This window comes from Bubalus kerabau, chromosome 19 (genome assembly GCF_029407905.1).
Source record: "Bubalus kerabau isolate K-KA32 ecotype Philippines breed swamp buffalo chromosome 19, PCC_UOA_SB_1v2, whole genome shotgun sequence".
NCBI classification, from domain to species: domain Eukaryota; kingdom Metazoa; phylum Chordata; class Mammalia; order Artiodactyla; family Bovidae; genus Bubalus; species Bubalus kerabau.
In genome coordinates this window covers 1,639,281-1,666,814 of record NC_073642.1, presented here as the reverse complement: position 1 = coordinate 1,666,814, position 27,534 = coordinate 1,639,281, and the positions used below count along the sequence as shown (strand labels likewise).

The following is a 27,534-nucleotide window of genomic DNA, read 5'->3' as shown; positions in this document are numbered from 1 at the left end:
TTAGTTTCTATTTCATTTATTTCCACTCTGTTCTTTTCCTTATATTAATTTTGGGCTTGGAATGTTCTTATTTTTCTGATTCCTTATTAGGTTGCTTACCTGAGAGCATTCTTTTTTCTTAATGTACACATTTATTGTTATAAACTTTCCTCTGAGAACTTCTTTTGTTCCATCCGTTAAGTTTTGGTGGTATTCGTTTTCTTTCTTTCTCTGTCTCTCTCTCTCTCTCTCTCTTTTTTTGTGTGCCTAATATCTCTTGTTTAGCTGTTGTACTATAAAACCCATCATAGTGTCATGCCAAAAGGTGCAAGTTTCTTTATCTGACTTTCAGGAAGCTAGTAGAAAATTAATGTAAGACATGCTGGAGCAAAACAGGAACAAAAAGCACTGAAGCTTGCAGAGGCCACTTCCACCTAGTACAGTCCCCACATGTAAGATTTTCACCCAGAAATAGAGAGAGCCATGGTGTACTCTACTTGGGCATCCTGAAATAATCCCAGAGCTGCATGTTACAGAGATTTCCTTCAGTCTTTTCTGTTTGTAACTCAAATGTACAGAATGAAACTAGTTCCTCAGGCAGTATCAAAGCAGTTTCCTCATGTCACAAAAATTTCCAGAAGTTTGAGACTTAAAAGTGGATCCCCAGTGGGGGCAGTGGTGTCAGAGCCCACAGGAGGAGCCTGGGGGAGAGGCTTACAAGCCTCCACTCTCATCCTTGCTCACATAGCACACACCTTGTTTAGAACAGGTTATTCTAAGTCAGCAGGAAATTCCATGCATGGTTAGATCACACAATGACCCATTCACTGTCTGTTGAGAGCTGACAGTGTGGCCACCACTTTTCAGGGTGCAGCAATGTAGCAGGGACTGAGACACCATGCTTCCTGTCGTTGTGGCATTTATAGTCAAGCAACGTCTGATGTAACCTCATTTATAAAGAGGCAGAAACCTGGTTTTGGTAGATTTGATTGTCAGAAAAAGAGATAGTACCCTTTACACTTTACTGTCCTTGTATTGTCTGTATTTGTGTTTTTGCATCAATTTGTCCTCCTAGGACTCCAACTCAGACCAGTTATGTAGTAGTCTAAGAAACCAGCAGAAGTCCACAAGTTGCCTCCAATACCAGCCCCCCCCTTTTTTTTTTGATGGGTGAAGTAGTATAATCCACTAAATCCCTCAACTTTTGGTACTGCTCTGTCATCTGGGAGTGCTCTAGGAACTGTGAATTAGAAAAAGAGTTGACAAATAAATTAGAAATCCCAGTGATGTTGTTCGGATGTCTGGGTCACATGTGTTCCCAATTTTGTTCTAAGATATTCCATTGACTATCGATGCTGAGACACTATGTTTTATGTTGACCTGGCCTTTGTAAAGCAGGGGAAAGTGAAAGTGAAGTCGCTCAGTCATGTCCGACTCTTTGCGACCCCATGGACTGTAGCCTACCAGGCTCCTCTGTCCATGGGATTTTCCAGGCAATAGTACTGGAGTGGATTGCCATTTCCTTCTCCAGAGGATCTTCCCAACCCAGGGATTGAACCCGGGTCTCCCACATTGTAGACAGACGCTTTACCATCTGAGCCACCGGGCAAGTGCCCTTGTAAGGCAGGGGGCTCCTGGTCAAAAATGTGGTCAACATTCCAATGCAGAATCATGGTATCTCCCTAAGAGGAATATTAACTTTGGTTTCCATCTCTCATTGAGAAGATAGAATAGAAGGTTTAAATGCTGGCCCTAGCATTTACTAGCAGTACGACCCTGAGAAATTAAGCAAGTTAATATAACTTCTCTAAACTATTGCTTTAGTTCATTACCAATAAATGAGGCTAATAATATTTACCTTGTAATGCTGCAATGGTTAAATGATAAAGTCCATGGTAGAGGGTTCATATACACTGTGGGCTTCCCTTGTGGCTTAGCTGGTAAATAATTGGCCTGCAATGTGGGAGATCTGGGTTCAATCCCTGGGTTGGGAAGATCCCCTGGAGAAGGGAAAGGCTATCCCCTGGCTTGCTTTAAACTTTTACCCCACGAATACCCTCACACTCTGATTCTGGACTTGGCCATGTGTTGAGCCTTGACCAGTGGAGCATTAGCAAGAGTGATGCAAGTGAAAGCCTGGTAAGTCCTTGCACATTGGGCTCTGTTTTCTTGGAATTCATCTGCCATGCTGTGAAGAAGCATAAGCAGCCATGTGGAGAAGCCCACTTGGAGGAGAATGGAGGCCTTAAGCCAACTCCCAACTGGGCTCCCAGCCTGAAGCCAGTACTGATTTTCATCCATCTGTATGAGTCCATTTTAGATCTTCTAGACATCCAACTCAAAGCCAGCAACATTCTTGAAGCCTAGTAACCTTGTGGTCAACCCCCAGAGCTGTAAGAAGGAATAAGAAATTTGAGGGGGAGGAGCCAAGATGGCAGAGGAGTAGGATGGGGAGAACACTTTCTCCCCCACAAATTCATCAAAAGAGCATTTAAACGTCGAGTAAATTCCACAAAACCACTTCTGAATGCCGGCAGAGGACATCAGGCACCCAGAAAAGCAACCCAACTCTTCGAAAGGAGGTAGGAAAAAATATAAAAGACAAAAAAAGAAACAAAAGAGGGAGGGACAGAATTCCATCCCGGGAAGGGAGTCTTAAAAAGAGAGAAGTTTCCAAACACCAGGAAACCTTCTCACTGCCGAATCTGTGCCGAGCTTTGGAAGCACAGAGGGCAACATAACAGGAAGAAAAAAAAAATAAACAATTAAAAATCGCAGATTGTGAACCCTACAGTAACTCCCCCAGCGGAGAAGCAGGGCAGATGCCTGCACACGGCATTAGCAAGCGGGGGCTGAGCAGGGAAGCGGGGCGCGGGCTGTGTCCCTTAGAGTAAGAATCAGCCCGAATGTCCTGAGCGCTATCTGAGCAAAATAATTTGGGCTAGCAAACCAGACTGTGGGATATCTACCACGCGAAAAGCCAGCCCTAACCTAAGACACCGCCAGGCCTGTACACAGAACAAAGGACTGAACAGAGATAGCCGGCTGCAGACCTTCCCCCTCCGGTGACAGGCAGCCAGAGCCGTAAGGGGGCAATCATAGCCCAAGAGAGACACTATCTATAAAACTGTAAGCAGGCTTCTTTGCTAACTAAATCTTCTTGGGGGTCTGGACGGTCAACATCTGCCTGAGAAGGTGCGCCGGTTTTACACCCAGATAACCGAGTGGCAGGGAGGCGATAAGTCGCAGCATTGGCGCCCGCCAAACACATCACCTGAGCTGCTCAGATCTGGGAAGAGCACAAAACGCAGACCCAACCGAGTCTGTGCCTCTGAGGACTACCCGAGTGCCTGAACCTGAGCGGCTTGGACCTGGGAGCTCAGCCCAGGGCCGGCCTCTGATTGTTCCCGGTGGAACAACCTAGAGCCCGAGCAGTGTGGGCAGGGAGGCTACACGTGCCGTGAGCGGGGGCAGACCCAGTGTGGCTGAGGCACTGCGAGCGCACGCCAGTGTTATCTGTTTGCAGCATCCCTCCCTCCCTCCCCACAGTGCGGCTGAACAAGTGAGCCTAATAAAATAAAAAAAAAAAAAATAGTTTCCTCCACCGTCCCCTTTGTGTGAGGGTGGGAACCAGACACTGAAGAGACGAGCAAACAGAAGAATCTATAACAGAGGGAAGCCTTGGAAGCTACAGGCCATAGATGAAAACCCTGTGGTTACTACGGACTACATAGGAAGGGGCCTATAGATCTTGAGAAATATAAGTCAGACCAAGGAACTAACCAAAAATGAACTGAACCCACAATACTCACAACAAAACCAGAGAAAGACCTAGATATATTTTTACTATTTTTATGATCAATCTTTCTTTCTTTTTTTCTTTTTTTTAAAAATTTTTTTAAAAAATTTTAAGTCCTCTATTGTCCTTTAATTTTCACTTTTATATCTATTACTTTGCAAAAAAAAGACCCTATTTTTTTTTCTTCTTCAGCAAACTTCATATATATATTTTATAATTTTTTGACCGTGTTTTGTTTTGTTTTGTTTTTCTTTTTCTTCTTTTCTTTAACATTGTATTTTTGAAATTCCAAACTCTACTCTAGATTTTTAATTTTAGCCTTTTGGTATATGTTATCAATTTTGTACCTACAGTTTTTTTCATAATTTCTGTGACTTTTTTTTCCCTCTGTTTCTTTCTCTTCTTCTTTTGTATAACATCGTATATCTGCAACTCCAAACTCTACTCAAGATTTTTAATTTATGCTTTTTGGTATTTGATATCAATTTTGTACCTCTATTTTCTTTATAATTTTTGCGACATTGTTTTTGTTGGTTTGCTTGTTTTCTCTCTTTATTTTTATTCTTCTTTTTTTTCTTTTTAACATTGTATTTTTGAAATTCCAAACTCTACTCTGGATTTCCAACTTTTGCTTTTTGGTATTAGTTATCAATTTTGTACCTGTAGTTTCTTTATAATTCTCGCGACCTTGCTTGTTTTTCTTTGTTCGTTTTTTCTCTCTTTCTTTTCCTTCTTCTTTTCTTTAACACCGTATTTTTGAAATTCCAAACTCTACTCTAGATTTTTAATTTTAGCCTTTTGGTATATATTATCAATTTTGTACATATAGTTTTTTTTTTTATAATTTGTGACTTTTTTTTTCTTTTTTCGCCCCTCTGTTTCTTTCTCTTCTTCTTTTATATAACATCGTATATCTGCAATTCCAAACTCTACTCAAGATTTTTAATTTATGCTTTTTGGTATTTGATATCAATTTTGTACCTGTATTTTCTTTATAATTTTTGTGACATTGTTTTTGTTGGTTTGTTTGTTTTCTCTCTTTATTTTTCTTCTTCTTTTTTTTTTTCTTTTTAACATTGTATTTTTGAAATTCCAAACTGTACTCTAGATTTTTAATTTTTGCTTTTTGGTATTAGTTATCAATTTTGTACCTGTAGTTTCTTTATAATTTTGCAACCTTGTTTGTTTTTCTTCGTTTTTTTCTCTCTTTCTTTTCCTTCTTCTTTGAATTAACATCGCATTTTTGAAATTCCAAACTCTACTCCAGATTTTTAATTTTTGCTTTTATGTATTTGTTACCAATTTTGTACCTTTAAGAACCCAATCTTCAGGACCCATTTTTCACTAGGGAACGAGATTACTGGCTTGACTGCTCTCTCTCCCTTTGGACTCTCCGTTTTCTCCACCAGGTCGCCTGTATCTCCTCCCTAACCCCTCTCTACTCTACCCAACTCTGTGAATTTCTGTGTGTTCCAGACGGTGGAGAACACTTAGGGAACTGATTACTGGCTGGATCTGTCTCCCTCCTTTTCATTTCCCCCTTTTATCCTTCTGGCCACCTCTGTCTCCTGCCTCCTTCTTCTCTTCTCTGTATAACTCCGTGAACATCTCTGAATGGTCCAGTTGTGGAGTGCACATGAGGAAGTGACTACTGGCTAGCCCACTCTCTCCACTATTGATTCCACCTCATCTCATTTGGGTCACCCCTAACTCCCTCCTCCCACTTCTCTTCTCCATGTAACGCTGTGAATTTCTCTGAGTGACCCCCACAGTAGAGAAACTTTTCATCTTTAACGTAGATGTTTTATCAATGGTGCTGTATAGAAGGAGAAGTTTTGAAACTACTGTAAAAATAAGACCGATAACTGGAAGTAGGAGGCTTAGGTCCAAACCCTGACTCCAGGGAACTCCTGACTCCAAGGAACATTAATTGACAGGACCTCATCAAACACCTCCATACCGACACTGAAACCAAGCACCACACAAGGGCCAAGAAGTTCCAGGGCAAAACATACCAAGCAAATTCTCCAGCAACAAAGGAACACAGCCCTGAGCTTCAAGATACAGGCTGCCCAAAGTCACCCCAAAACCACAGACATCTCATAACACATTACTGGACATTTCATTACACTCCAGAGAGAAGAAATACAGCTCCATCCACCAGAACATCGACACAAGCTTCCCTAACCAGGAAACCGTGACAAGCCACCTGTACAAACCCACACACAGCGAGGAAACACCACAATAAAGAGAACTCCACAAACTGCCAGAATACAGAAAGGACACCCCAAACTCAGCAATTTAAACAAGATGAAGAGACAGAGGAATACCCAGCAGGTAAAGGAACAGGATAAATGCCCACCAAACCAAACAAAAGAGGAAGAGATAGGGAATCTACCTGATAAAGAATTCCGAATAATGATAGTGAAATTGATCCAAAATCTTGAAATTAAAATGGAATCGCAGATAAATAGCCTTGAGGCAAGGATTGAGAAGATGCAAGAAAGGTTTAACAAGGACTTAGAAGAAATAAAAAAGAGTCAATATTTAATGAATAATGCAATAAGTGAAATTAAAAACACTCTGGAGGCAACAAATAGTAGAATAAGAGGCAGAAGATAGGATTATTGAATTAGAAGATAGAATGGTAGAAATAAATGAATCAGAGAGGATAAAAGAAAGACGAATTAAAAGAAATGAGGACAATCTCAGAGACCTCCAGGACAATATTAAACGCTACAACACTCGAATCATAGGGGTCCCAGAAGAAGAAGACAAAAAGAAAGACCATGAGAAAATACTTGAGGAGATAATAGTTGAAAACTTCCCTAAAATGTGAAAGGAAATAATCACCCAAGTCCAAGAAACCCAGAGAGTCCCAAACAGGATAAACCCAAGGCGAAACACCCCAAGACACATATTAATCAAATTAACAAAGATCAAACACAAAGAACAAATATTAAAAGCAGCAAGGGAAAAACAACAAATAACACACAAGGGAATACCCATAAGGATAACAGCAGATCTTTCAATAGAAACTCTTCAAGCCAGGAGGGAATGGAAAGACATACTTAAAAGGATGAAAGAAAATAACCTACAGCCCAGATTATTGTACCCAGCAAGGATCTCATTCAAGTATGAAGGAGAAATCAAAAGCTTTTCAGACAAGCAAAAGCTGAGAGAATTCTGCACCACCAAACCAGCTCTCCAACAAATACTAAAGGATATTCTCTAGACAGGAAACACAAAAACGGTGTATAAATTCGAACCCAAAACAATAAAGTAAATGGCAACGGGATCATACGTATCAGTAATTACCTTAAACATAAATGGGTTGAATGCCCCAACCAAAAGACAAAGACTGGCTGAATGGATACAAAAACAAGACCCCTACATATGTTGTCTACAAGAGACCCACCTCAAAACAGGGGACACATACAGACTGAAAGTGAAGGGCTGGAAAAAGATTTTCCATGCAAATAGGGACCAAAAGAAAGCAGGAGTAGCAATACTCATATCAGATAAAATAGACTTTAAAACAAAGACTGTGAAAAGAGACAAAGATGGTCACTACATAATGATCAAAGGATCAATCCAAGAAGAAGATATAACAATTATAAATATATATGCACCCAACACGGGAGCACCGCAGTATGTAAGACAAATGCTAACAAGTATGAAAGGAGAAATTAACAATAACACAATAATAGTGGGAGACTTTAATACCCCACTCACACCTATGGATAGATCAACTAAACAGAAAATTAACAAGGAAACACAAACTTTAAACGATACAATAGACCAGTTAGACCTAATTGATATCTATAGGACATTTCATCCCAAAACAATGAATTTCACCTTTTTCTCAAGCACACATGGAGCCTTCTCCAGGATAGATCACATCCTGGGCCCTAAAGCTAGCATTGGTAAATTCAAAAAAATAGAAATCATTCCAAGCATCTTTTCTGACCACAAGGCAGTAAGATTAGATCTCAATTACAAGAGAAAAACTATTAAAAATTCCAACATATGGAGGCTGAACATCACGCTGCTAAATAACCAACAAATCACAGAAGAAATCAAAAAAGAAATCAAAATTTGCATAGAAACGAATGAAAATGAAAACACAACAACCCAAAACCTGTGGGACATGGTAAAAGCAGTCCTAAGGGGAAAGCTCATAGCAATACAGGCACACTTCAAGAAACAAGAAAAAAGTCAAATAAATAACCTAACTCTACATCTAAAGCAACTAGAAAAGGAAGAAATGAAGAACCCCAGGGTTAGTAGAAGGAAAGAAATTTTAAAACTTAGAGCAGAAATAAATGCAAAAGAAACAGAAGAGATCATAGCAAAAATCAACAAAACCAAAAGCTGGTTTTTTGAAAGGACAAATAAAATTGACAAACCATTAGCCAGACTCATCAAGAAACAAAGGGAGAAAAATCAAATCAATAAAATTAGAAATGAAAATGGAGAGATCACAACAGACAACACAGAAATACAAAGGATCATAAGAGACTACTATCAACAATTATATGTCAATAAAATGGACAACGTGGAAGACATGGACAAATTCTTAGAAAACTACAACATTCCAAAACTCAACCAGGAAGAAATAGAAAACCTTAACAGACCCATCACAAGCACGGAAATTGAAACTGTAATCAAAAATCTTCCAGCAAACAAAAGCCCAGGTCCAGACGGTTTCACAGCTGAATTCTAACAAAAATTTAGAGAAGAGCTAACACCTATCCTGCTCAAACTCTTCCAGAAAATTGCAGAGGATGGTAAACTTCCAAACTCATTCTATGAGGCCACCATCACCCTAATACCAAAACCTGACAAAGATCCCACAAAAAAAGAAAACTACAGGCCAATATCACTGATGAACATAGATGCAAAAATCCTTAACAAAATTCTAGCAATCAGAATCCAACAACACATTAAAAAGATCATACACCATGACCAAGTGGGCTTTATCCCAGGGATGCAAGGATTCTTCAGTATCCTCAAATCAATCAATGTAATACACCACATTAACAAATTGAAAAAGAAAAACCATATGATTATCTCAGTAGATGCAGAGAAAGCCTTTGACAAAATTCAACATCCATTTATGATAAAAACTCTCCAGAAAGCAGGAATAGAAGGAACATACCTCAACATAATCAAAACTATATATGACAAACCCACAGCAAACATTATCCTCAATGGTGAAAAATTGAAAGCATTTCCTCTAAAGTCAGGAACGAGACAAGGGTGCCCACTTTCACCATTACTATTCAACATAGTTTTGGAAGTTTTGGCCACAGCAATCAGAGCAGAAAAAGAAATAAAAGGAATCCAAATTGGAAAAGAAGAAGTAAAGCTCTCACTGTTTGCAGATGACATGATCCTCTACATAGAAAACCCTAAAGACTCCACCAGAAAATTACTAGAATTAATCAATGACTACAGTAAAGTTGCAGGATATAAAATCAACACACAGAAATCCCTTGCATTCCTATACACTAATAATGAGAAAACAGAAAGAGAAAATAAGGAAACAATTCCATTCACCATTGCAAAGGAAAGAATAAAATACTTAGGAATATATCAACCTAAAGAAACTAAAGACCTATATATAGAAAACTATAAAACACTGGTGAAAGAAATCAAAGAGGACACTAACATATGGAGAAATATACCATGTTCATGGATTGGAAGAATCAATATAGTGAAAATGAGTATACTACCCAAAGCAATCTATAGATTCAATGCAATCCCTATCAAGCTACCAACAGCCTTCTTCACAGAGCTAGAACAAATAATTTCACAATTTGTATGGAAATACAAAAAACCTCGAATAGCCAAAGCGATCTTGAGAAAGAAGAATGGAACTGGAGGAATCAACCTACCTGACTTCAGGCTTTACTACAAAGCCACAGTCATCAAGACAGTATGGTACTGGCACAAAGACAGAAATATAGATCAATGGAACAAAATAGGAAGACCAGAGATAAATCCACACACATATGGACACTTTATCTTTGACAAAGGAGGCAAGAATATACAATGGATTAAAGACAATCTCTTTAACATGTGGTGCTGGGAAATCTGGTCAACCACTTGTAAAAGAATGAAACTAGAACACTTTCTAACACCATACACAAAAATAAGCTCAAAATGGATTAAAGATCTCAATGTAAGACCAGAAACTATAAAACTCCTAGAGGAGAACATAGGCAAAACACTCTCTGACATACATCACAGCAGGATCCTCTATGACCCACCTCCCAGAATATTGGAAATAAAAGCAAAAATAAACAAATGGGACCTAATTAACCTTAAAAGCTTCTGCACATCAAAGGAAACTATTAGCAAGGTGAAAAGACAGCCTTCAGATTGGGAGAAGATAATAGCAAATGAAGCAACTGACAAACAACTAATCTCGAGAATATACAAGCAACTCCTACAGCTCAATTCCAGAAAAATAAATGACCCAATCAAAAAATGGGCCAAAGAACTAAATAGACATTTCTCTAAAGAAGACATCCAGATGGCTAACAAACACATGAAAAGATGCCTAACATCACTCATTATCAGAGAAATGCAAATCAAAACCACTATGGGTTACCATTTCACGCCAGTCAGAATGGCTGCAATCCAAAAGTCTACAAGCAATAAATGCTGGAGTGGGTGTGGAGAAAAGGGAACCCTCTTACACTGTTGGTGGGAATGCAAACTCGTACAGCCACTATGTAGAACAGTGTGGAGATTCCTTAAAAAACTGGAAATAGAACTGCCTTGTGATCCAGCAATCCCACTGCTGGGCATACACACTGAGGAAATCAGAAGGGAAAGAGACACGTGTACCCCAATGTTCATTGCAGCACTGTTTATAATAGCCAGGACATGGAAGCAACCTAGATGTCCATCAGCAGATGAATGGATAAGAAAGCTGTGGTAGATATACACAATGGAGTATTACTCAGCCATTAAAAAGAATACATTTGAATCAGTTCTAATGAGGTGGATGAAACTGGAGCCTATTATACAGAGTGAAGTAAGCCATAAAGAAAAACACCAGTACAGTATACTAACGCATATATATGGAATTTAGAAAGATGGTAACAATAACCCTGTGTACGAGACAGCAAAAGAGACACTGATGTATAGAACAGTCTTATGGGCTCTGTGAGAGAGGGAGAGGGTGGGAAGATTTGGGAGAATGGCATTGAAACATGTAAAATATCATGTATGAAACGAGTTGCCAGTCCAGGTTTGATGAATGATACTGAATGCTTGGGGCTGGTGCAGTGGGATGACCAGAGGGATGGAATGGGGAGGGAGGAGGGAGGAGGGTTTAGGATGGGGAACACATGTATACTTGTGGCGGAGTCATTTTGATATTTGGCAAAACTAATACAATTATGTAAAATTTAAAAATAAAATAAAATAAAAAAGAAATTTGAGAAGCCATTAAATTTGGGATGATGTGTTCTGCAGCAGTCGATAGCTAAAACAGAGTCATGTGGAGTCCTGCCACCACAGGTGACATTGATTTTGTGTCTGGTGGAAGAGTGGAGAAGTTTGGAGGAATGACATAGAGTCTGTTTGGTGCAGGCTGAAATGCAGTGGGGGCTATCCTACTGGAAGCTGCAGGAAAGAGAACTTGAATTCTGTAGCCACAGAACACTTACCAGAACTATGCTGGTGGAAATATGGGAACTAGAAGAGGCGCCTCATGAACTTGGGGTCTGGCTAAGGATTTTCCTGGACAGGATGTTGAAAGTGTCATCTGCCTCCTTTTAGACACCTGTGGTAAAGTCCAGGAGGAGCTACTTGAGCTAAAGAAGAAAATGTTCAGATTTCAAGCAAATTTAGAAGAACTGAAAAGGCACTAGACCTTATGGGTTTGATAATAAAATTGCTTTCATCTCTCCAAGGAAAATTTCTCAAAGTGAAAAATGGCCTTGGATTGAAGATGAAATACAGAGTGCTACTAGTAAAACATGAACTCAGGGTCAACGTCTCTGTTAAAACATGTGCAAGATTTAATGAGTATCTCGGTGATCCTCTCAGCTAAACAAGAAAACTTATAAGAATCTTAAAGGTAACATGTAAAACAGATCTACCAGATCATCCAGAGGAATGGGGAGAAATGTTGCATTGTTATTAAATTTTTAAATATATGGGTGGTTTCTTATGCAGCAATAGATCAGCCAAAGAGGTCACTAATGGTTTTTAGATGCACTTGTATAATGGTAGGATAAAATATTTTTGACTTCACGTTTGACTTTTGCTCTATGGTCAGAAAAGGGCTACTTTTGCAAAAATATTCAAAATTTTAACTTTTACCCATGTGCTCTGTATTTTTGTCAACATCTTTATTTTCTCTTCTTAAATTGTTAACTGGTCAAGTTTTATATAAGGGCTGACCTTGTAAGCTCAGTTGGTAAAGAATCAGCCTACAGTGCAGGAGATCTGGGTTCGATCCCTGGGTCAGGAAGATATCCTGGAGAAGGGAATGGAAACCCACTCCAGTATTCTTGCTTGGAGAATCTCATGGACAGAGGAGCCTGGCAGACTACAGTCCATGGGGTTACAAGAGTTGGACAAGACTTAGTGATTAAACCACCATCATCACAAGCTGTGTATATTCTCATTTATTATTGGCTTGACATATTTCAAGCAGTTCTATGATATTGCTTTCATCAACTTCATGAAATCCTGCACCTTTTGCAATATTTACAATTTCTTTTCACTTTTACTGTCCTTGAATTTATTATCTGCTATAATGTTGGTAGGATTGATACTAATGTCTTGAAAGAATGGGTCTTCAGTTAGACATTAATTGTATAAGTAGTCAGTTTATTAATGAATAATTTTTCTTTAAGAAGTTTTGCTTCTTTTAAACAACCCAGACATTGGATTCTCATATAATGAGAGGCACTCTGGTACCACTCAATTTATAATGGAACAGGCCCTAGGACCAGACAAGGCTTAACGTTCTGGTAGAAGCTGAGTTGAAGCTGAGCTGAGCTGAAGACGGTGATTCAGGCTCACCATCTAAGAGGAGCTTATGTTTTTCACCCTGAATCTAAATATTGGTGCAACCCACTCAGATGTAACTTTGGGGCCCGAGAGAACTCGAGAGAACACAGTGTGCAGAAGGATGCTGACAAGAAAGCTCTCCCCATCTGTGGAATCCTCCCAGGAACCATGAGCCTGCTACTGGCAAGTGTGACCTGAGGCATGTCCTGAGTCCTGTGCAGTAAAATCAGTACATCTTCATCTCTTGTGAGAAGATAGAGGGAGTGGGTAAAGAAGTAGTAAAGCAGGAAAATAGGAGTAAAGAACCTCCTGTCTCTACAGTGTCCGTCATACTGGAGAGAATCCATCCATTAAGTGATGGAAGGCTGGTTGGTCAGAAAGTAGTGAAAGGAGGTAGATATTGTACTCAGAGGGCAGATCCCTCTATATTTCCCTCTCACGTTTCCCCTTTGGAGAGGAGATAAGAGAACTGAGCAGAGGAAGCCACACTTCTGGGCAGCATTGCTTTAGCAACTGTGATAGAAGCTGGTTACAGGAATGAGCTCTCCTCCAAGCTGAAGTTCAGAAGTTATTGCTAAAAACGCTGTAAGAGTTTTTAAAAGCCCATTTCCCCCAAAGTCTGTTACTAGAAATAGGAGGGAATTGAGTCCAGGAAAGGATTGAAGTGGAATGATAAGCTCTGGTGTGAAGACCGAGAGATTTGTGTCAGATTAAGCTGAGATTGAGAAGAGAGATATCCAAAGGAACATATTGAATGTGAAGTGGATTTCTTTATTTTTTTAATTTAACTTTACAATATTGTATTGGTTTTTCCATATATCAAAATGAATCTGCCACAGGTATACATGTGTTCCCCATCCTGAACCCTCCTCCGTCCTCCCTCCCCATACCCTCCCTCTGGGTCGTCCCAGTGCACCAGCCCCAAGCATCCACTATCATGCATCGAACCTGGACTGGTGACTCATTTCATATATTATATTATACATATTTCAATGCCATTCTCCCAAATAATCCCACCCTCTCCCTCTCCCACAGAGTCAAAAAGACTGTTCTATACATCCGTGTCTCTTTTGCTGTCGCGTATACAGGGTTATGGAGAAGGCAATGGCACCTCACTCAAGTACTATTGCCTGGAAAATCCCATGGATGGAGGAGCCTGGAAGGCTGCAGTCCATGGGATCCCTGAGGGTCGGACACGACTGAGCGACTTCACTTTCACTTTCCACTTTCATGCACTGGAGAAGGAAATGGAAACCCACTCCAGTGTTCTTGCCTGGAGAATCCCAGGGACGGGGGAGCCTGGTGGGCTGCCGTCTATGGGGTCACACAGAGTCGGACACGACTGAAGCGACTTAGCAGTATACAGGGTTATTATTACCATCTTTCTAAATTCCATATATATGCGTTAGTATTCTGTATTGGTGTTTTTCTTTCTGGCTTACTTCACTCTGTATAATAGGCTCCAGTTTCATCCACCTCATTAGAACTGATTCAAATGTATTCTTTTTAATGGCTGAGTAATACTCCATTGTGTATATGTACCCCAGCTTTCTTATCCATTCATCTGCTGATGGACATCTAGGTTGCTTCCATGTCCTGGCTATTATAAACAGTGTTGCGATGAACATTGGGGTACACGTGTCTCTTTCAATTCTGGTTTCCTCAGAGTGTTTGCCCAGCAGTGGGATTGCTGGATCATAAGGCAGTTCTATTTCCAGTTTTTTAAGGAATCTCCACACTATTCTCCATAGTGGCTGTACGAGTTTGCATTCCCTCCAACAGTGTAAGAGGGTTCCCTTTTCTCCACACCCTCTCCAGCATTTATTGCTTGTAGACTTTTGGATTGCAGCCATTCTGACTGGCGTGAAATGGTACCTCATAGTGGTTTTGATTTGCATTTCTCTGATAATGAATGATGTTAGGCATCTTTTCATGTGTTTGTTAGCCATCTGTATGTCTTCTTTGGAGAAATGTCTATTTAGTTTTTTGGCCTATTTTTTGATTGGGTCATTTATTTTTCTGGAATTGAGCTGCAGGTGTTGCTTGTATATTTTTGAAATTAGTTGTTTGTCAGTTGCTTCATTTGCTATTATTTTCTCCCATTCTGAAGGCTGTCTTTCACCTTGCTTATAGTTTCCTTTGTTGTGCAGCTTTTAAGTTTAATCAAGTCCCATTTATTTATTTTTGTTTTTATTTCCAATATTCTGGGAGGCGGGTCATAGAGGATCCTGCTGTGATGTATGTCAGAGAGTGTTTTGCCTATGTTCTCCTCTAGGAGTTTTATAGTTTCCAGAGAACCCTAAAGACTCCATCAGAAAATTACTAGAACTAATCAATGAATATAGTAAAGTTGCAGGATATAAAATCAATACACAGAAATCCCTTGCATTCCTATGCACTAATAATGAGAAAATAGAAAGAAAAATTAAGGAAACAATTCCATTCACCATTGCAACAAAAATAATAAAATATTTAGGAATATATCTACCTAAAGAAACTAAATACCTATATATAGAAAACTATAAAATACTGGTGAAAGAAATCAAAGAGGACACTAATAGATGGAGAAATATACCATGTTCATGGATTGGAAGAATCGATATAGTGAAAATGAGTATACTACCCAAAGCAATTTATAGATTCAATGCAATCCCTATCAAGCTACCAACGGTATTCTTCACAGAGCTAGAACAAATAATTTACAATTTGTATGGAAATACAAAAAAACCTCAAATAGCCAAAGCTATCTTGAGAAAGAAGAATGGAACTGGAGGAATCAACCTGCTTGACTTCAGGCTCTACTACAAAGCCACAGTCATCAAGACAGTATGGTACTGGCACAAAGACAGGAGTATAGATCAATGGAACAAAATAGAAAGCCCAGAGATAGATCCATGCACATATGGGCACCTTATCTTTGAGAAAGGAGGCAAGAATATACGATGGATTAAAGACAATCTCTTTAACAAGTGGTGCTGGGAAAACTCATCAACCACTTGTAAAAGAATGAAACTACTATACACAATGGAGTATTACTCAGCCATTAAAAAGAATACATTTGAATCAGTTCTAATGAGGTGGATGAAACTGGAACCTATTATACAGAGTGAAGTAAGCCAGAAAGAAAAACACCAATACAGTATACTAACACATATATATGGAATTTAGAAAGATGGTAACAATAATCCTGTGTCGAGACAGCAAAAGAGACACTGATGTATAGATCAGTCTTATGGACTCTGTGGGAGAGGGAGACGGTGGGGAGATTTGGAAGAATGGCATTGAAACATGTATAATATCATGTATGAAACGAGTCACCAGTCCAGGTTCGATGCATGATACTGGATGCTTGGGGCTGGTGCACTGGGACGACCCAGAGGGAGGGTGTGGGGAGGGAGGAGGGAGGAGGGTTCAGGATGGGGAACACATGTATACCTGTGGTGGATTCATTTCGATACTTGGCAAAACTAATACAATATTGTAAAGTTTAAAAATAAAATAAAATTTTAAAAAAAAGAATGAAATTAGAGCACTTTCTAACACCATATACAAAAATAAACTCAAAACTGGATTTCTTTAAAAGAGTTATTCCAGAAGAGTTATCTGCTTCTATTGCTGAGTGTTAAGCTTAGGTATTTCCACAAAGCACTATTTTTTGTAAATAAAGAGTAGAACATTTATAGCTATATTACATTGTAGTTATAGTCTAGTCCCAAAGCCCACATTTTTTTTTTTAGTTTGAACACACAAATTTAATACATGAAAAGACAACATTTAAACTGAATAAATTGTTTCAGTGTTGGATAAACTTTCTTCTGAGGTTGTACATTTATAGATACAGAACATATATATTTGTCCATTCATTTAACAATTATTCAGTGCCTGCTCACTGCTTGTCATTACATGTAGTGTTCATATTATTAATGCAAATTTAGAAAGCTTATTTTTAAAGGCTGTAATGTGTAAAGAAGTGTCACTGGCAGTAAGTCATATAATTTTTAAATGGAAAAAAGTCAGTAATGGAAAATTTGGGAAAAAACATATTCTTCTTCAATGTACTTTATCTTAGAGGTAGAAGTTGCTGAAATACTGACCACATTATGCCTTTGCAATGAGAGCACAGATAGAAAGGTTAATATGTACCAAAGGCAACTGAAAAAAATTAAAAAAAAAATCAGGGGGAAAAAAATTCTAACTGTGATGCCTTTGGGGTTTTGCTATAAATGAACCTGTTGGACTTTTTCCTGATGCCAGAAAAGGGGCTACAATCTAGTATTATTTATGTTTCAGTTATATTTATTAACTCTGTTATTCCAATGCTTTCACAGTAAACATAAGAGCCCCTGAACTGCTTCAAACTTTTCTATTCATTTCTCAAGAGTCATCACAGTGTCCCATCAAGCCAAAAATCCTGTGAGATCCTTCCTCCAGAATAAAAGCCTGTTTCTCATCAGCTTTCCAACAGGATTTTAACTCTTCTATGCAGCTGGCCAAAACATTGAACCAGCAAATTGAAAACACACAGTGGTATGTATGCTTGGTTCTTAGTGAAATTTCCCATGTGTGCTATTCAGTCAGCTTCATACATTCTTAGGACAGGTACTGAAGAGCTGAAGAATCAATCAGGCAAGTGCTCAGAGGTGAGATACACAGTGTGTGAATTCACAGTCTAGAGAGTGGACCCAGCTGTGGCTCATCTCTTTAGCAGGAGGGCCCTTCCCTTTTGAGAACTGTGTCCCATTCAGCCTGCCATGGCTTCTACTACCTCCCCAGTAAACTTCACTTCCTGTGGGAAAGAACCACTCATTGATAGTATCTCAGGGAAAGTCAGAGCAGCATTAGAATAATCACACAGATACCCTCTCTCCACTTCTCAACTGTGGCTTATTTCCATTTGATTCCAAGGACATTGATGTGAAAGGGAACAGTGTGATATTGATATCAATGAAACCCACCTTGCTCTCAGTCTGAGGGTTGGGTATGCTCTGAAATATAAAGGGGAACTTGGTTCCTTAGAGACTCATCTGAGCCCCACCATGCTAAATCTTAAACGTGGTCAGTTCCATGGACTTTATTTAAGTGAAGTTGTTTCAGAGGACGTTGAACAAGATTCTCAAGCCATCATTTCCCAAGTAAAGGCTTTGTCTTTCTAGGCAAGCCTTTCTCTCCCCAACCTGTTGATGGCATCAATTTGACTTTCAGTTAATATTCCCCCCAAAAGGAGGGTGCTCTATTTTATTCACTTCTGTATCCCCAGAGCCTAGAATAGCGCCTGGCACATAGCAGTTGAAAGGGAAATGTTGCAAGTTATTTGTTGAAACATACATGTGATTGACAACAGTGTCAAGATGCTCAATCTATGCCTAACCACTTCCATTTGGCATCTAGAATCTTACACGAGAGGATGGTGGGGGTTTAGTTTGAAAGACTTAAAATTGCAACAGGAATTCTTAGTCCCTCAGCTCAGTTTCCAGAAAAATCCACTAGTCCCCCTCTTTCTGTTTTGCCAACTGTGAACAGGGGTCTGGCCAAGTCATCACTGTGACAGAGTGAGGAAAAAATGTGAGTGAAGTGTTTAACACCTAACAGAGTGATGCATTCCTGCGAGATGCTTGTCAACTCCACTCTTAGCTCCTTCTTTTTCTGAAATGCAGACATGGAAAACTATAGAGTGAGATATCTATCAAGAGTCCATCCCTCTTGTTTCTATCTTCTCCTGATAGAATTGTCATGGATTCGGCACCAGAATGGTTGTTTAGGCTAAATATTGGTCCCCAGATTGAATGGATTGAAGCTATTTTAGACAATGCCTACATGTCCTAAACCTGCCTTCTGAAAATGTACTCAGTATAAACAGGCAAGGGAAGGACAATGTATGTGGCATGTCAGCAGTCCCATAACTTCCCTGTTATAGAACAAGATTCCCACAGAGTTTGAACACAGAATTATATTTAAGGAAGGTGCTGTTTGAGAGCCAAAGGACCACAGGCAGGTATTCCTAACCCCAAGCCCCATTCCCAGCACCCCTAACTGCCTGTAGTTATGTGACCAGGGCAAGGCATTTAACCCTTGGGACTAAGCTTCTTTGTCTGTGAAATAATACTGGCTTCTTGCCTCCCAAGGGGACAGAAGGAAGACTGATTTAATATTTACATAGCACATTGAGAACCTCCAAGAAAGGCACCATACAACTGGGAAATATGATATAATGGGAAGAATATCTTTTAAGTTGTTGGTCTCTGCTCAGCCTTTCCACATGTCTCTGGCCAGCCCTCTTCCACATGTACAATATTAAAATGACAGGTGAAGGTGTTTGATTGGATAGTGTGCTATTCAGGCATTGTCAGAAAAACAGATGAAGATATAAATAATATCACCAATATGGTATGAATATATGTATATACAATATATATCAAGACATACCTACATTTATATATACTTAGGATATAGGCATATATTTTTCATTATGCTTCACTTCATTCAACTTTACAGATATGTTATTTACAAACTGAAGTTTTGTGGTTAAACTTGGTGTTTGCCTGGTGTTGAGCAAGTCGGTTGGTACCATTTTGCCACCAGTATTTGCTCACTTTGCATTTATGAACTTATCTTACTAATGTCAGCCTCACTAACCCCAAGGCTGAGGGCTTACTCCGTTGGGAGTTGGGACCTATACCAATGCCTTATTATGGTCCCAGGAGCTGCCTGTGGCTCAGATCATGAACACTTTATTACAAACTTCAGACTGAAATTGGCAAAACTAATACAATTATGTAAAATTTAAAAATAAAATAGAATAAAAAAAAGGGAAATTTAAACTCTGAAAAAAAAAAAAAGAAAGTTGGGAAACCACTAGACCATTCAAGTATAACCTAATTCAAATCCCTTATGATTATACAGTGGAAGTGACAAACAGATTCAAGGGATTAGATCTGATAGACAGAGTGCTTGAAGAACTATGGATGGAGGCTCATAACACTGTACAGGAGGCAGAAATCAAAACCACCCCCAAGAAAAAGAAATGCAAAAGGGAAATATGGTTATCTGAGGAGGCCTTAAAAATAGACAAGAAAAGAAGAGAAGCAAAATGAAAAAGAGAAAAGGAAAGATATATCCATCTGAATGCAGAGTTCCAAAGAATAGCAAGTAGAAATAAGAAAGCCTCCCTAAGTGATCAATGCAAAGAAATAGAGGAAAACAATAGAAAAGGAAAGCCTAGAGATCTCTTCAAGAAAAGTAGAGATATCAAGAGAACACTTCATGCAAAGGTGGGCATAACAAAGGGCAGAAATGTCATTAATCTAACAGAAGCAGAAGATATTAAGAAGAGGGGCAAGACTACACAGAAGAACTATACAAAAAAAAGATCTTCATGATCCAGATAACCGTGATGGTGTAATCACTCAACTAGAGCCAGACATCCTGGAATGTGAAGTCAAGTGGGCCTTAGAAAGCATCACTATGAACAATGTTAGTGGAGTTGATGGAATTCCTGTTGTGCTACTTCAAATCCTAAAAGATGATGATATGAAAGTGCTGCACTCAATATGCCAGCAAATTTGGAAAACTCAGCAGTGGCCACGGGACTGGAAAAAGTCTGTTTTCATTCCAATGCCAAAGAAAGGCAATGCCAAAGAATGCTCAAACTACTACACAATTGCAATCATTTCACTTGTTAACAAAGTAATGCTCACAATTCTCCAAGTCAGACTTCAACAGTACATGAACCATGAACTTCCAGATGTTCAAGCTGGCTTTAGAAAAGGCAGAGGAACCAGAGATCAAATTGAAAACATCTATTGGATCATAGAAAGAGCAAGTGAATTCCAGAAAAATATCTACTTCTGCTTCATTGAGTCCACTAAAGCCTTTGACTTTGTGAATCACAAAAAACTGTGGAAAATTCTTAAAGAGATGGGAATAGCAGACCACCTAACCTGTCTCCTGAGAAATCTGTATGCAGACAAGATGCAATAGTTGGAACTGGACATGGAACAACGGACTGGTTCCCAATTGGGAAAGGAGTACGTCAAGCTGTATACTGTCAGCCTGCTTATTGAGCTTATATGCAGAGCACACCATGCAAAATGATGGGCTGGATGAAGCACAAGCTGGAATCAAGATTTCCAGGGGAAATATCAATAACCTCAGATATGCAGCTGACACCACACTTATGGTAGAAGGTGAAGAGGAACTAAACAGCCTCTTCATGAAAGTGAAAGAGGAGAGTGAACAAAGCTGAAAAGGCTTAAAACTCAACATTCAAAAAATGAAGATCATGGCGTCCAGTCCCATCACTTCATGGCAAGTAGATGGGGAAACAATAGAAACAGTGAGAGACTTTATTTTGGGGGGCTCCAAAATCACTGCAGATGGTGACTGCAGCCATGAAATTAAAAGATGCTTGCTCCTTGGAACAAAAGCTATGACCAACCCAGACAGCATATTAAAAAGCAGATACATTACTTGGCTGACAAAGGTCCGTCTAGTCAAAGCTTTGGTTTTTCCAGTACTCATGTATGGATGTGAGAGTTGGACCATAAAGAAGGCTAAGAACCAAATAATTGATGCTTTTTAATTGTGGTGTTGCAGAAGACCCTTGAGAGTCCCTTGGATTGCAAAGAGATCAAACCAGTCAATCCTAAAGGAAATCAGTCCTGAATATTCATTGGAAGAAATGATCCTGAAGCTCCAATAATTTGGCCACCTGATGTGAAGAACTGACTCATTTGAAAAGACCCTGATGCTGGGAAGGATTGAAGGCAGGAGGAAAAGGGGATGACAGAAGATGAGATGTTTGGATCGCATCACTGACTTAATGGATATGAGTTTGAGCAAGCTCTGGGAGTTGGTGATGAACAGGGAAGCCTGGCGTGCTGCAGTCTGTGAGGTTGCAAAGAGTAAGTCACAACCAAGCGACTGAAATGACTGAAGTGACTACACTGAACCTCTTTCATCATGGAGGGAGCAGAGATTTGTCCTCACTGGAGTAGATACATTCTAGGTGTCGATCTGCCTTTCCTGCCCCACAGTGCTTCTTCCAGGAACTCTGTCCACAGAACCCATTTTCCAGCATAGTGGTACTTCCTGCAGCATTGCTTCTGATCAGTGATTTTCATAGCATCTCTTCTTTGATGGCAAAGGGAATACAGCAATGTGCTCTTGGCCATGGAATTAACTGATTTTACCGAGGACACCATCACCTAGAAACAACCGGGCAAATTTTGAAAGCTTACTGAGACAGTGTGACAGCTAATGAAGACTCAAGTGTGTCAGATGGGAGTCAACTTCCTGAAAGCGTGGGGTGCAGTCTTAAAGGGTATTGTACATGCTGTGAAGGATATAGTGTATATTTGAAGCATAATGGTGCTATCTTCCCCCCACAGCCAGAACATATGGGTCTTGTAATCAAGCAGTGGAAGCAGCTTGTTTCACTACTGAACCCACAACCCAGTTGTCGAATTTTTGCTTCCCATCCTGGCTTCTTTGAGCTCTGCTTCTTTGGAGATCTTGGTCCCCAAAGGGGAGCTGCTCACCAGGGGATACTCACATATGTCCAGGGCTCCAGGTGAACAACCCCAATCAGGGAGGCACTTTGCCAGACCTTCTAGAGAAGCAAAAACATGACTGATGTGTCTGCGAAGAATCCAGGAGGAGGACAACCCTCACAGGCCCCTGCATCTGGAAAATGCATTCTGGGTAGTACTGGAAGAGTTTTGATTCTGTCCAGTTTATACAACAAGAGAGACATCAGCTGTGCATACTGATTTTTACTTATTTGTTCATCTAAATGGAAAGAATAATCAGGGTCTTCAGGTCTGTGGAAAAAGAAAATTTTTTTCCAGCCCTCTGAAGCCCTAGATACGATTAAACAAAAAATCCTTATTCTCTTGTCCGGATAAGTTACAGCACTAACTTAAAATAAACTTAACAACCTAAAATAGAGTAGGGCTGCTGGTAAAAACAAAATTAATGTTAGTCCAGTCCCTCCCTCATTTAGCCATCACTGGTGATTCTGCGAAGGTTATTACTATTTATAAACTCAGCTTCTTTTTAAATATTCACTTATTTATTTGGCTGCACCGGGTTTTAGATGTAACATGTGGGATCTAGTTCCTGGATAAGGGATTGAACCTGGGTTCCCTGAATTTGGAGCATGGAGGCTTAGCCACAGACCATCAGGGAAGTCCTCTCTACTTGTTTCTTGACAAAGGGCCCACCTGTGCCTTTAAAACATTGCTTGATTTGTCCATATTTTAATTCTGTAGTTAGGAACATAAGTGAAGAGGAACTAAAAGGCCTCTTGATGAAATTGAAAGTGGAGAGTGAAAAAGTTGGCTCAAATCTTAAATCTTCAGAAAACGAAGGTCATGGCATCTGGTCCCTTCACTTCATGGGAAATAGATGGGGAAACAGTGTCAGACTTTATTTTCCTGCGCTCCAAAATCACTGCAAATGATGACTGCAGCCATGAAATTAAAAGACGCTTACTCCTTGGAAGGAAAGTTATGACCAACCTAGATAGTATATTCAAAAGCAGAGACATTACTTTGCCAACAAAGGTTCGTCTAGTCAAGGCTATGTTTTTTTCCTGTGGTCATGTATAGATTTGAGATTTGGACTGTGAAGAAGGCTGAGGACCGAAGAATTGATGCTCTTGAACTCTGGTGTTGGAGAAGACTCTTGAGAGTCCCTTGGACTGCAAGGAGATCCAAAAAGTCCATTCTGAAGATCAGCCTTGGGATTTCTTTGGAAGGAATGATGCTGAAGCTGAAGCTCCAGTACTTTGGCCACCTCATGCAAAGAGTTGACTCATTGGAAAAGACTCTGATACTTGGAGGGATTGGGGACAGAAGGAGAAGAGGACGTCAGAGGATGAGATGGCTGGATGGCATCACTGATTCGATGGATGTGAGTCTGAGTGAACTCCCGGAGTTGGTGATGGACAGGGAGGCCTGGTGTGCTGTGATTCATGGGGTTGCAAAGAGTCGGACACGACTGAGCGACTGATCTGATCTGATCTAAGAACACGAGTTCTGAAATCTGATGCTGGTGTTTGAATCTTGGCTCAGTTCCTTTCTGGCTATGTGATCCTGGGTAAGTTAATTAACCTCTCCATACCTAAGTCCCCTGTCTCTAACCTAAGGATGATAGCAGTGCCCATTTTGAGTGTTTGGAGCATTCATTATGATAACATAGGAAATATGTTACAATAGTGCTTGACACATAGTAAGTGGTGAATAAATGTTCAGTTCAGTTCAGTTACTCAGTCATGTCCGACTCTTTGTGACCCCATGAATCGCAGCACGCCAGGCCTACCTGTCCATCACTAATTCCCGGAGTTCACTCAGACTCACGTCCATCAAGTCAGTGATGCCATCCAGCCATCTCATCCTCTGTTGTCCCCTTTTCCTCCTGCCCCCAATCCCTCCCAGCATCAGAGTCTTTTCCAATGAGCCAACACTTTGCATGAGGTGGCCAAAGAACTGGAGTTTCAGCTTTAGCATCATTCCTTCCAAAGAAATCCCAGGGCTGATCTCCTTCAGAATGGACTGGTTGGATCTCCTTGCAGTCCAAGGGACTCTCAAGAGTCTTCTCCAACACCACAGTTCAAAAGCATCAATTCTTCGGTGCCCAGCCTTCTTCACAGTCCAACTCTCAAATCCATACATGACCACAGGAAACACCATAATGTTGACCAGATGAACCTTTGTTGGCAAAGTAATGTCTCTGCTTTTGAATATGCTATCTAGGTTGGACATAACTTTCCTTCCAAGCAGTAAGCGTCTTTTAATTTCATGGATGCAGTCACCATCTGCAGTGATTTTGGAGCCCAGGAAAATAAAGTGTGACACTGTTTCCACTGTTTCCCCATCTATTTCCCATGAAGTGACAGGACCGGATGTCATGATCTTCGTTTTCTGATTGTTGAGCTTTAAGCCAACTTTTTCACTCTCCACTTTCACTTTCATCAAGAGGCTTTTTAGTTCCTCTTCACTTTCTGCCATAAGGGTGGTGTCATCTGCATATCTGAGGTTATTGGTATTTCTCCCAGCAATCTTGATTCCAGCTTGTGTTTCTTCCAGTCCAGTGTTTCTCATGATGTACTCTGCATATGTTAAATAAGCAAGGTGATAATACACAGCCTTGATACATTCTTTTTCCTATTTGGAACCAATCTGTTGTTCCATGTCCAGTTCTAACTGTTGCTTCCTGACCTGCATACAGATTTCTCAAGAGGCAGGTCAGGTGGTCTGGTATTCCCATCTCTTTCAGAATTTTTCACAGTTTATTGTGATCCACACAGTGGAAGGCTTTGGCATAGTCAATAAAGCAGAAATAGATGTTTTTCTGGAACTCTCTTGCTTTTTCCATGATCCAGCAGATGTTGGCAATTTGATCTTTGGTTCCTCTGCCTTTTCTAAAACCAGCTTGAACATCAGGAAGTTCATGGTTCACGTATTGCTGAAGCCTGGCTTGGAGAATTTTGAGCATTACTTTACTAGCGTGTGAGATGAGTGCAATTGTGCAGTAGTTTGAGCATTCTTTGGCATTGCCTTTCTTTGGCATTGGAATGAATACTGACCTTTTCCAGTCCTGTGGCCACTGTTGAGTTTTCCAAATTTGCTGGCATATTGTGTGCAGCACTTTCATAGCATCATCTTTCAGGATTTGAAATAGCTCAACTGGAATTCCATCACCTCCACTAGTTTGTTCGTAGTGATGCTTTCTAAGACCCACTTGACTTCACATTCCAGGATGTCTGGCTCTAGATGAGTGATCACACCATCGTGATTATCTGGGTCGTGAAGATCTTTTTTGTGCAGTTCTTCTGTGTATTCTTGCCATCTCTTCTTGTCTTCTGCTTCTGTTAGGTCCATACCATTTCTGTCCTTTATCAAGCCTATCTTAGCATGAAATGTCCCCTTGGTACCTCTAATTTTCTTGAAGAGATCTCTAGTCTTTCCCATTCTGTTGTTTTCCTCTATTTCTTTGCATTGATTGCTGAGGAAGGCTTTTTTATCTCTTCTTGCTATTCTTTGGAACACTGCATTCAGATGCTTATATCTTTCCTTTTCTCCTTTGCTTTTCACTTTTCTTTTCACAGCTATTTGGAAGGCCTCCCGAGTCAGCCATTTTGCTTTTTTGCATTTCTTTTCCATGGGGATGGTCTTGATCCCTGTCTCCTGAACAATGTCATGAACCTCATTCCATAGTTCATCAGGCACTCTATCTATCAGATCCAGTCCCTTAAATCTATTTCTTACTTCTACTGTATACTCATTAGTGATTTGATTTAGGTCATACCTGAATGGTCTAGTGGTTTTCCCTACTTTCTTCAATTTCAGTCTGAATTTGGTAATAAGGAGTTCATGATCTGAGCCACAATCAGCAACTGGTCTTGTTTTTGTTGACCTTATAGAGCTCTCCATCTTTGGCTGCAAATAATATAATCAATCTGATTTCTGTTTTGACCATCTGGTGATGTCCATGTGTAGAGTCTTCTCTTGTGTTGTTGTAAGAGGGTGTTTGCTATGTTAGCAGTTGTTATTGTTAATATTATTATTTGGCAATTCTTGCTGTAAGTTAGCGTGCCAGAAATATAAACCATTTTATAGCCCCTCTTTCTATACAAACCTGCAGAACACCTGCTAAAGGACTGTTATGGATTGAATCCTGTCCCTTGTTCACATCCCCTCCTCTCTGCCCTGAATTCTTCTGTTCAAGTTTTAACCCCAAATAAGACTGTATTAGGAGATAGCACCTTTATGGAAGTGATTAAGGTTAAATGAGTTCACAAGAGTGTGGTATTTTGCCATGGCACCCAGAATAGACTAAGACATTATGAAACGTTTTAACTCGTATACTGAAGGAGAGACAAACGGGCAGTCCTAACATAGGATGTCTGATGCCATCCTCAAATGCCATTTCTCCTTGTGGGAAAAGCTTAAGTCTACCATTTCCCATGGTGGTGGTGGGGTTGTTGGGAGAACACATATACCATTGGGACTACTGTCCACTTGATTCCCTCAATATAACTGTTTTCTACAGAATTAATCGAGGCTCCAGGCTGACTTCCAGCTATGTAGAGGCTAGTTATTGTCAGTGAGGCGCTCTTACTCTTACTTCTTTCCTCTTCCAACACAGATAATCTTGTAGGAATAAGAATCTGGTCCATTGAGTCACCACTTCCCTGGTGGCTCAGATGGTCAAGAATGTGCCTGCAATATGGGAGATCTGGGTTCGATCTCTGGTTGGGAAGATCCCCTGGAGGAGGGCATGGTGACCCACTCCAGTACTCTTGCCTGGAGAATCCCATGTACAAAGGTGCCTGGTAGGCTACAGTTCCTGGGGTCACAAAGAGTGGGACATGACTGAGCGATTAAGCACACATCTGTTCATTGAGTCACCGGTTGGATTCTGGATTGGTGTGACCTTATGGATCTTTAGCCTTCATTCCCTCAGAAGCTGGGCCGCACTGGCTGGAGTTCTGGCCATTTCATCTCAAGGCATGCCCAAAGCCTTCCCAGCATCTTCTGGTTCCCTGAGACCATGCTGCTCATGGCCACTTCCTTCTGAGTCCCTGCTTCATGCCAGCTGGATTTCTGCCCTCTCACAAGAAGCGTGCATGAATTTAATTGTCCTAACTGAAGACTTGGTGATAACAGGAAGATTTGGTTGTCATGGGATGTGAGGACTTGGAATTTTCTCTCTTC

At 40.1% G+C, this 27,534-nt stretch overlaps 1 pseudogene; it reads left to right on the top strand.

Annotated features, from left to right (window-relative positions):
* Positions 1-27,534, top strand: part of LOC129634477 (ankyrin repeat domain-containing protein 26-like) — a 198,795-nt pseudogene that overhangs the window by 119,024 nt on the left and 52,237 nt on the right.